The following is a 12,080-nucleotide window of genomic DNA, read 5'->3' as shown; positions in this document are numbered from 1 at the left end:
ATGTATCTATCTGCCTGCCTGTCTTTTGGCCTGCCTGCCCATCTATCTGCTTGCCTGCAGCCCTGCCCATCCTAATAACTGTTGTTCCAATTATCTGCTCAATTGCTTACCCCCAACAAAACAGTTAAAAAAAAAAAAAAAAAAAAAAAAAACAGCATATATGAATGTATATGTAATATAAATAAAGTTTTTTTTTTCTGTTTTAAAGCCATTTGGGAACTTTCAATACCACAGTATGTAGTTTTGTTATACATACACTACCGTTCAAAAGTTTGGGGTCGCTTTGACCCCAGACTTTTGAACCGAATTGTACATAATGAAAAATCCCATATGATACACTATGATAGACAACTTTGAGTGTAGGCTAAAACATGATGTTCTTAGTTTTTTATCAACTTCAGCTTTGGTGACAAAGCATTACATTTTATTATTATTATTTTAACTTTACTTTCTGCCCAACGGCACTCACAGGGGGAATAAACAATACGCTTAGTCCCGTGTTTGGGTTGTATTTAGAAAAGAAACCAGCAATCTGGTTAAAATACATGAACAAAACCAAAAACTGCGAGCACGACGCAATTCAGACATTGTTATAATTATAAAGTACGTTGTTTCCATCTCGTGGTCAAATATCAAAAGCGCAACCAACGTTTTATTTCAGGTGCGATCGTAACGTTGTTCATCTCCCGTTGTCCTATGGCTCAAAAATTACGCACCCTACGAAATTAAAATGTTAAATCCAAATCTGTTTTTTTAATGATTTGTTTTTTAAATGATGAAACAACATGTTATTTATCAATCGAACCCTTTTTTATTTAACCATGTATCCACACATGACAAAAAGTCATTCACCAATGAAAATGACTCTTTATTTAATATCAACGTTATTATGATTATTATACCACATTAGATATGTGCAAGATAATATAAATTTAACATCACAAACAATAAAATATTGTCGAAATGATAATAACAAAAAAAGTGTAGAACATTCTACTTGTGACGATTTGGCTCAGACGTGCTGATCACTACAGCGGCTCTGGTTAGAGAGCACAGGAAGATGAAAACAAATTATTTTGTGGGGCTCATGTGCAGGTGTGCATACATGTACACACATTTAGTATCTGGTAAATAACGTAGACTACAGAAATATAGTCAACATTCACTGACCTCTTAATGTGTTAGTTTATTAAACATTAAACAACATCATTTTAACTATAAACCAACTTCAGTGAACATTTGCACGCCATCTCCCTTCAAACCACTACATTCACTGTTGACACATTCATTTGTTTTGATATGATGCTAACAGTAGGGAGACCATATATTGATTCCCCCAAAAAGAGAACACTTGGCCCGGCCTTGAGTCACTTGAATTTTACTCGATGTTCACTCAAAGATGCCTATATAACGTTAATATATGGCGGAAAACACAGACAAGACTGAAAAAGCAGTTTCTGCTCTTGCACCCTTCTTTAAAATAAACTGTAGCATTTTGAGCCAAAAGAACCGATGTGTTTGATAGAACAATATGTCTATATGCTGCCATAGCAGATTCATGGTGCATTAAGCCCCCGAACTATTTTTAGTTGGTCCGTTTTACCCTGGAAACCCCCGTTTACAGACGTCGCGCAACCGTTTTTGTTTCTGCCAAGCCATAAAAAGAAAGTAATTACCTGGGTCTTTCCTATGGAAAGTCCAGGTAGTGCTGTTCTGCAACTTTATTCGTCTTATTATTACCTGGGTCTTTCCTATGGAAAGTCCAGGTAGTGCTGTTCTGCAACTTTATTCGTCTTATTACCTTGGTCTTTCCAAGGGAAAGAACAAGGTTATGTTGTTGTACAACTTTATTGTACTTCTTTATTACCTGGGTCTTTCCTTTGGAAAGGCCAAGGTAATGCTGTTCTGCAACTTTATTATGCTTATTTATTACCTTGGTCTTTCCAAGGGAAAGAACAAGGTTATGTTGTTGTACAACTTTATTGTACTTTTTATTATTATTACCTGGGTCTTTCCTATGGAAAGTCCAGGTAGTGCTGTTCTGCAACTTTATTCGTCTTCTTATTATTATTATTATTTATTACCTGGGTCTTTCCTATGGAAAGTCCAGGTAGTGCTGTTCTGCAACTTTATTCGTCTTATTATTATTACCTTGGTCTTTCTGAAAGAAAGAACAAGGTATTGTTATTGTGCAACTTTATTATTATTATTATTCAATAATTCTCCGCGTTTTTTTGAGCCAACGCACAGCCCAAACCGTAGCACCGATCGGCACCGTTGAAGTATCGGCACGACCGGATTTTTCGCGTGACGATGGGAATTTTTCAAACCGCCACGAAAAATTTTCCGTTCGCCCGTAAACGGCAATTTTCCGAAAAATAAAAAAAGTTTCAAAATGTATCTAGTCCTACAATTTTTGACCAAATCACATAATTTGGGCATCAAAAATTCCGGGACGGTGAGGGGCATAAAAGTTGTATACAGAATTTGGCAAAAATTTACGGTTCCCCGGAAATTTGCCAAAAACTTTCCTATTCATTTTGAATGGAAAAAAAACGCGCGCTTCACAGCCCGAACCGTTAGACCGATCGGCACCGTTCAAGTATCGGCACGACCGGAATTTTCGCGTGACACAGGAAACTTTACAAATGGCCCCGAAAATTTTTCCGTTCGTCCGTAAACGGCAATTTTCCGTGAAAAAAAAAAAAGTTTCAAAATGTATCTAGTCCTACAATTTTTGACCAAATCACATAATTTGGGCATCAAAAATTCCGGGACGGTGAGGGGCATAAAAGTTGTATACAGAATTTGGAAAAAAATTACGCTTCCTCGGAAATTTGCCAAAAACTATCCCTTTCATTTCGAATGGGAAAAGTCCCATTCACTTCCAATGGGATTTCCAATGGAATTTACATTGCATTGATGCCATTGACGGCCATGCATGTCGAATCTACTGATGCCAATGTACTTGGATTCAATTGATTATATGGATGTCGATGCCATTGACTGCCATGGACGTCCAAAATTTTTCCCATTCATTTTCAATGGGGAAAAAACAAAATTACCCCAAATCAACAGAAAATGACCAGATATCAATAGGACGTGTCCCCCAAACTTCCCCAATTCCATTGACGCTTATGAAGGGTGCCGCCATTGACGTCCATGGACGTCCAAAATTTTTCCCATTCATTTTCAATGGGAAATTTTTTTTTTTCCCCAAATCAACAGAAAATGACTAGATATCAATAGGACCTGTCCCCCAAATGTCCCCGATTGCATTGCCTCTTATGGAGGGTGATGCCATTGATGTCCAGGGACGTCCAAACTTCCCATTTATTCCAATGGCATTTCTTCATGTTTGTTCATTCTATTGATGCCAATGTACTTAGATTCCATTGACGCTTATGTAAGTTGAAACCATTGACGTCCATAGACGTCCAAAATTTTTCCCATTCATTTTCAATGGGAAATTTTTTTTTTTCCCCAAATCAACAGAAAATGACTAGATATCATTAGGACGTGTCCCCCAAATGTCCCCGATTGCATTGCCGCTTATGGAGGGTGATGCCATTGACGTTCATGGACGTCCAAACTTCCCATTCATTCCAATGGCATTTCTTCATGTTTGTTCATTCTATTGATGCCAATGTACTTGGATTCCATTGACACTTATGTAAGTTGATACCATTGACGTCCATGGACGTCCAAAATTTTTCCCATTCATTTTCAATGGGGAAAAAACTACATTTCTCCAAATCAACAGAAAATGACCAGATATCAATAGGACGTATACCCCAAACGTCCCCAACTCCATTGACGCTTATGGGGGGTGCTGCCATTGACGTCCATGGACGTCCAAAATTTTACCCATTCATTTTCAATGGGAATTTTTTTTTTTTTCCCCAAATCAACAGAAAATGACTAGATATCAATAGGACCTGTCCCCCAAATGTCCCCGATTGCATTGCTGCTTATGGAGGGTGATGCCATTGACGTCCAGGGACGTCCAAACTTCCCATTCATTTCCAATGGCATTTCTTCATGTTTGTTCATTCTTTTGATGCCAATGTACTTGGATTCCATTGACGCTTATGTAAGTTGATACCATTGACGTCCATGGACGTCCAAAATTTTTCCCATTCATTTTCAATGGGAATTTTTTTTTTTTCCCCAAATCAACAGAAAATGACTAGATATCAATAGGACGTTTCCCCCAAATGTGCCCGATTGCATTGCTGCTTATGGAGGGTGATGCCATTGACGTCCACGGACGTCCAAAATTTCCATTCATTTCCAATGGAATTTCTTCATGTTTGTTCATTCTATTGATGCCAATGTACTTGGATTCCATTGACGCTTATGTAAGTTGATACCATTGACGTCCATGGACGTCCAAAATTTTTCCCATTCATTTTCAATGGGAAATTTTTTTTTTCCCCAAATCAACAGAAAAAGACTAGATATCATTAGGACGTGTCCCCCAAATGTCCCCGATTGCATTGCTGCTTATGGAGGGTGATGCCATTGTGTCCAGGGACGTCCAAACTTCCCATTCATTTCCAATGGCATTTCTTCATGTTTGTTCAGTCTTTTGATGCCAATGTACTTGGATTCCATTGACGGTTATGTAAGTTGATACCATTGACGTCCATGGACGTCCAAAATTTTTCCCATTCATTTTCAATGGGAAAATTTTTTTTTTCCACAAATCAACAGAAAATGACTAGATATCATTAGGACATGTCCCCCAAATGTCCCCGATTGCATTGCCCCTTATGGAGGGTGATGCCATTGACGTCCATGGACGTCCAAACTTCCCATTCATTTCCAATGGCATTTCTTCATGTTTGTTCATTTTATTGATGCCAATGTACTTGGATTCCATTGACGCTTATGTAAGTTGATACCATTGACGTCCATGGACGTCCAAAATTTTTCCCATTCATTTTCAATGGGAATTTTTTTTTTTTTCCCAAATCAACAGAAAATGACTAGATATCATTAGGACGTGTCCCCCAAACTTCCCCGATTCCATTAACAATTATGAAAGGTGCCGCCATTGACGTCCATGGACGTCCAATTCTCCCATTCATTTCTAACGGCTTTTACTTTGTTTTTTGCCAATGACTGGCATTATGATCCATTCTATTGATAGACCTGAGTGGGGCTAAGATCTGTATCTCCACAGAGGAAAGACCAAGGTGTGTAATTTCTCCCGAAATTGCAGTTTCTAGTTATTATTATTATTCAATAATTCTCCGCGTTTTTTTGAGCCAACGCACAGCCCAAACCGTAGCACCGATCGGCACCGTTGAAGTATCGGCACGACCGGATTTTTCGCGTGACGATGGGAATTTTTCAAACCGCCACGAAAAATTTTCCGTTCGCCCGTAAACGGCAATTTTCCGAAAAATAAAAAAAGTTTCAAAATGTATCTAGTCCTACAATTTTTGACCAAATCACATAATTTGGGGATCAAAAATTCCGGGACGGTGAGGGGCATAAAAGTTATATACAGAATTTGGCAAAAATTTACGGTTCCCCGGAAATTTGCCAAAAACTTTCCTATTCATTTTGAATGGAAAAAAAACGCGCGCTTCACAGCCCGAACCGTTAGACCGATCGGCACCGTTCAAGTATCGGCACGACCGGAATTTTCGCGTGACACAGGAAACTTTACAAATGGCCCCGAAAATTTTTCCGTTCGTCCGTAAACGGCAATTTTCCGTGAAAAAAAAAAAAGTTTCAAAATGTATCTAGTCCTACAATTTTTGACCAAATCACATAATTTGGGCATCAAAATTTCCGGGACGGCGAGGGGCATAAAAGTTGTATACAGAATTTGGAAAAAAATTACGCTTCCTCGGAAATTTGCCAAAAACTATCCCATTCATTTCGAATGGGAAAAGTTCCCATTCACTTCCAATGGGATTTCCAATGGAATTTACATTGCATTGATGCCATTGTCGGCCATGCATGTCGAATCTACTGATGCCAATGTACTTGGATTCAATTGACTATATGGATGTCGATGCCATTGACGGCCATGGACGTCCAAAATTTTTCCCATTCATTTTCAATGGGGAAAAAACAAAATTTCCCAAATCAACAGAAAATGACCAGATATCAATAGGACGTGTCCCCCAAACTTCCCCAATTCCATTGACGCTTATGAAGGGTGCCGCCATTGACTTCCATGGACGTCCAAAATTTTTCCCATTCATTTTTAATGGGGAAAAAACTAAATTTCTCCAAATCAACAGAAAATGACCAGATATCAATAGGATGTATACCCCAAACGTCCCCAACTCTATTGACGCTTATGAGGGGTGCCGCCATTGACTTACATGGACGTCCAAAATTTTTCCCATTCATTTTCAATGGGGAAAAAACTAAATTTCCCCAAATCAACAGAAAATGACCAGATATCAATAGGACGTGTCCCCCAAACTTCCCCAATTCCATTGACGCTTATGAAGGGTGCCGCCATTGACTTCCATGGACGTCCAAAATTTTTCCCAATCATTTTCAATGGGGAAAAAACTAAATTTCTCCAAATCAACAGAAAATGACCAGATATCAATAGGATGTATACCCCAAACGTCTCCAACTCCATTGACGCTTATGGGGGGTGCTGCCATTGACGTCCATGGACGTCCAAAATTTTTCCCATTCATTTTCAATGGGAAAATTTTTTTTTCCCCCCAAATCAACAGAAAATGACTAGATATCAATAGGACGTGGCCCCCAAATGTCCCCGATTGCATTGCTGCTTATGGAGGGTGATGCCATTGACGTCCAGGGACGTCCAAACTTCCCATTCATTTCCAATGGCATTTCTTCATGTTTGTTCATTCTATTGATGCCAATGTACTTGGATTCCATTGACGCTTATGTAAGTTGATACCATTGACGTCCATAGACGTCCAAAATTTTTCCCATTCATTTTCAATGGGAATTTTTTTTTTGTTCCCAAATCAACAGAAAATGACTAGATATCATTAGGACGTGTCCCCCAAATGTCCCCGATTGCATTGCCGCTTATGGAGGGTGATGCCATTGACGTTCATGGACGTCCAAACTTCCCATTAAATCCCAATGGCATTTCTTCATGTTTGTTCATTCTATTGATGCCAATGTACTTGGATTCCATTGACGCTTATGTAAGTTGATACCATTGACGTCCATGGACGTCCAAAATTTTTCCCATTCATTTTCAATGGGAATTTTTTTTTTTTCCCCAAATCAACAGAAAATGACTAGATATCATTAGGACTTGTCCCCCAAATGTCCCCGATTGCATTGCCGCTTATGGGGGGTGATGCCATTGACGTCCATGGACGTCCAAACTTCCCAATCATTTCCAAAGCCATTTCTTCATGTTTGTTCATTCTATTGATGCCAAAGTACTTGGATTCCATTGACGCTTATGTAAGTTGATACCATTGACGTCCATGGACGTCCAAAATTTTTCCCATTCATTTTCAATGGGATTTTTTTTTTTTTCCCCAAATCAACAGAAAATGACTAGATATCATTAGGACGTGTCCCCCAAATGTCCCCGATTGCATTGCCGCTTATGGAGGGTGATGCCATTGACGTTCATGGACGTCCAAACTTCCCATTCATTTCCAATGGCATTTCTTCATGTTTGTTCATTTTATTGATGCCAATGTACTTGGATTCCATTGACGCTTATGTAAGTTGATACCACTGACGTCCATGGACGTCCAAAATTTTTCCCATTCATTTTCAATGGGAATTTTTTTTTTTTTCCCAAATCAACAGAAAATGACTAGATATCATTAGGACGTGTCCCCCAAACTTCCCCGATTCCATTAACAATTATGAAAGGTGCCGCCATTGACGTCCATCGACGTCCAATTCTCCCATTCATTTCTAACGGCTTTTACTTTGTTTTTTGCCAATGACTGGCATTATGATCCATTCTATTGATAGACCTGAGTGGGGCTAAGATCTGTATCTCCACAGAGGAAAGACCAAGGTGTGTAATTTCTCCCGAAATTGCAGTTTCTAGTTATTATTATTATTATTTATTATATCATCATCTTATTCTCCGCGTTTTTTCGGCGCGCCGCGCAGCCCGAACCATAGCACCGATCGGCACCGTTCAAGTATTGACACGACCGGATTTTTCGCGCGACGATGGGAATTTTTCAAAATCCCCCGAAAAATTTTCCGTTCGCCCGTAAACGGCAATTTTCCGGAAAAAAAAAAAAGTTTAAAAATGTATCTAGTCCTACAGTTTTTGACCAAATCACATAATTTGGGCATCAAAAATTCCGGGACGTTGAGGGGCATAAAAGTTGTATACAGAATTTGGCAAAAAATTACGGTTCCCCGGAAATTGGCCAAAAACTCTCCCATTCATTTGTAATGGGAAAAGTTCCCATTCACTTCCAATGGGATTTCCTATGGACTTTACATTGCATTGATGCCATTGACGGCCATGCATGTCGAATTTACTGATGCCAATGTACTTGGATTCTATTGACTATATGGATGTCGATGCCATTGACGGCCATGGACGTCCAAAATTTTTCCCATTCATTTTCTATGGGGAAAAAACAAAATGTCTCCAAATCAGTAGGAAATCACCAGATATCAATAGGACCTTTAGCCCAAATGTCCCCAACTGCATTGACGCTTATTGAGGGCTCCGCCATTGACGGCCATGGACGTCCAAATTTCCCATTCATTTCTAATGGCATCTAATTATGTTTTTTCATTCTATTGATGCCAATGTACTTGGATTCCATTGACGCCTATGTAAGTTGATACCATTGACGTCCATGGACGTCCAAAATTTTTCCCATTCATTTTCAATGGGAATTTTTTTTTTTTCCCCAAATCAACAAAAAAAGACCAGATATCAATAGGACGTGTCCCCCAAACTTCTCCAATTCCATTGACGCTTATGAAGGGCGCCGCCATTGACGGCCATGGACGTCCAAATTTCCCATTCATTTCTAATGGCATTTAATTATGTTTTTTCATTCTATTGATGCCAATGTACTTGGATTCCATTGACGCCTATGTAAGTTGATACCATTGACGTCCATGGACGTCCAAAATTTTTCCCATTCATTTTCAATGGGAATTTTTTTTTTTTTCCCAAATCTTCAAAAAAATGACCTGATATCAATAGGACGTCTCCCCCAAACGTCCCCAATTCCATTGACGCTTATGAAGGGTGCCGCTATTGACGGCCATGGACGTCCAATTCTCCCAATCATTTCTAATGGCATTAATTTGTTTAATGCAAATGACTGGTATTATTGTCCATTCTATTGCTACACCTGAGTGGGGCTAAGATCTGTATCTCCACTGAGGAAAGACCCAGGTGTAATTTCTCCCGAAATTGCAGTTTCTAGTTATATTTATTATCCAAAATGTCTGCCATTTTGAGTTTAGAATCATTAAACTGTGTCTAATATTTCGTTTAAGAAAAACGACTTAAAAAATATATTTTTAATTTTTTATTATTTTAATATTATTATTGAATATATTTATTTTAATTTTGAATCATTTTTAAACATGACATATTTTAAACTTTTAATTACATTACGTCACAATGAAAACAATTGGCGTCTGTAAATAAGTCACAGATATCTACCTCATAACTATCGCTTAACTGTATTTGTTTGTTACTGTCGCATTTTCCCCGTTATGTTAGATGATTCATAATCGATCCAAACAAAGAAAATTAGGGGGGGGGGGGGGGACGTTTAAAAGGGTAAATATATGAAAAAGAAAATCTCGACTACTCCTTGATGTCCGTGATTTCTGCGTGGCGATTCTTGTTATATTACCATGTTTTACCCATAAAATCCGCCAAAAAAACAGCTGTGGCCATTCACAGCTCTGTCTTGACACTTGGTGATACATGCTACATGGAGTTTTCGGATCGATAAATGAAAGTACACGATAAGATCTCGTTAAAGTCATGGCGTCTGTAATTCTGCTGTCGCGTTCTCTCACCTCCAGATAGGCTTCCGCTGTTTAAAAAAAAAAAAAAATTTTTTTTTTTTTTAAAATGGCCACCTGTTCAAATTTTTTCTTCCCCCAGAAAATTGAGATTTTAAGCTTTCCAATGATGTATCACACATGCATATAGGTCAATTTTGAAATTTGGCCAAATTGGGGGTCTCGGAGCAGAACTTCAAGTCATCTGAGTGTTTTGCGCCATATTTATAATGTGCCTCCTCCGTTTGGATAGAAAAAAAAATAGTTTTATTAAAATATATTTTAAATATATAATATACTGTATATATATCTACTGTACAGTATATGTTATACAACCAAAGAAAATTTCAAATTCTCAGAGGTTACTCGAGAGGCTTCATTCTTCCTAAAGAAAGAAAGAAGAAAAAAAAAAAAAAGCAGACAATAAATATGCAAAAAAGAAAAAAAAAAAGAATGAATAATGATGAAAGAAAAATATATATATATATAATGCAGATCCATGGACCCGGTTTTCTGACGGGCCGCCTCGTCCTGCTCGGCGTAGCTCTTGGGGCAGTAGGAAGCCATGCGTTCCAGGTTGGTGGCAGCTACTGCCATCTGGAATTTGTCGTAGATGTAGATCAGAGGCAGCGAGTCCACGTCCTGCCACTGGTGGTTGTCGGTGTTGTGGCGGGTGGTGACAGTCTTTAGCCTGTCGTCTTTGCCCATCTCCAGGGGCGTTCGCGCTGTCACACAGACGTAGCGGTCCTCAGAGCTTGCCGCGTAGACGTTGCACACGATCTTTGGCGCCGACTCCAGGTTGTGTCACTTGTCTATTTTCATTATTTTGGTAGACCTCTGACTCCATGAGAGTCAAATGCGTTGTCATCTATTGATGGAGCTGGTTTATGGTCATCTGGAGTTCTATCAAACACTGAACATCCAAGAGTATCGGTGCTCGGTTAAGCATGCTCGTTCTCCTTGCTTGCTTGTGATGTTAAACCACGATGTTTCTGCATACCGCTGTAGTCTTCTTTGACGTTGATAGTATTTGGACACTGATGAAGAAGAGATGTGCGTCCGTTTGATAGTATATTTGCCTTGTATACATTTACATCCGAAGGCTTGTGGACTGTTCCTAGGCACACATCTCCAACGATGACCCACCCCAGGTCCAGCCGTTGTGCATAAGGAGCATTATTTGGTCCGTTGATCTGTTCTCTTACTTTGTGCACTCTTAAGATGTCTCTTCCTAAAAGCAGAAGAATGGGAGCGTCGTGATCGACAGGATACAGTTTGTTGGCAATTGGCTGTAAGTGAGCGTGGTGGAGTGCAATATTTGGAGATGGAATTTCAGTCCTGTCGTCTGGTACCATCTCACACTCGATTAAAGTGGGCAAAGGAAGTTGTGATTTCCCATCCATAGCCTCCAGTATGAAATTCGATGCTCGTCGACCTGCTGTCTCTTGTATACCTGAGCATGTTTTCAGTGTGTATGGCATCATCTGAGAGTTTACACTGAAAATTTCAAAGAATTCAGTCTTAGCAAGAGACTTGTTGCTCTGTTCGTCCAACACAGCATACACTTTAACAGCTTTCTCTCGTTGACCAGCTTCACTAAGCAGATCTTGGAACATGAACGTGAGCCATTTTCGCTTCCACAAATCTTCGTACACATGGAGTTGACTGAGGATGATGAGCTTTCACTTTGCTCCCCGCTGTCGTCTTTGTTGGTTGTAGTCTGGTGTGTAGCTTCAGCCGGTGGACCAGGGTGCAGAGCTGATATGTGTCTTTCACTATTACACTCAATATGTTAGGGTGCGCTGGGAAGTGGACCCCAAAGCAGACAAGGGTGGCTGTGGTGATTTTCAAAAGTTTATTTGAGCACAAGTCGCAGCACCGCACGTGCACTTGGCGTGTAGCTGGCAGGTGTTGACAGGAGCTCAATCAGGCGTCGGTACAATTCAGGGAGCAGGCACGGGGAATCCTGGGACGGAACAAGAGGTCTGATTAGCCGGGTAAGAATTAATGTGGTAAATACCTGAATGCTGGACTTCACTGACGGGATTACTGAAAGTTTGGTCTGGCGACGAGCGGCAACGACGAGCTGGCTT

This window comes from Corythoichthys intestinalis, unplaced genomic scaffold (assembly GCF_030265065.1).
Source record: "Corythoichthys intestinalis isolate RoL2023-P3 unplaced genomic scaffold, ASM3026506v1 HiC_scaffold_51, whole genome shotgun sequence".
NCBI classification, from domain to species: domain Eukaryota; kingdom Metazoa; phylum Chordata; class Actinopteri; order Syngnathiformes; family Syngnathidae; genus Corythoichthys; species Corythoichthys intestinalis.
This window is presented reverse-complemented; position numbering follows the sequence as displayed.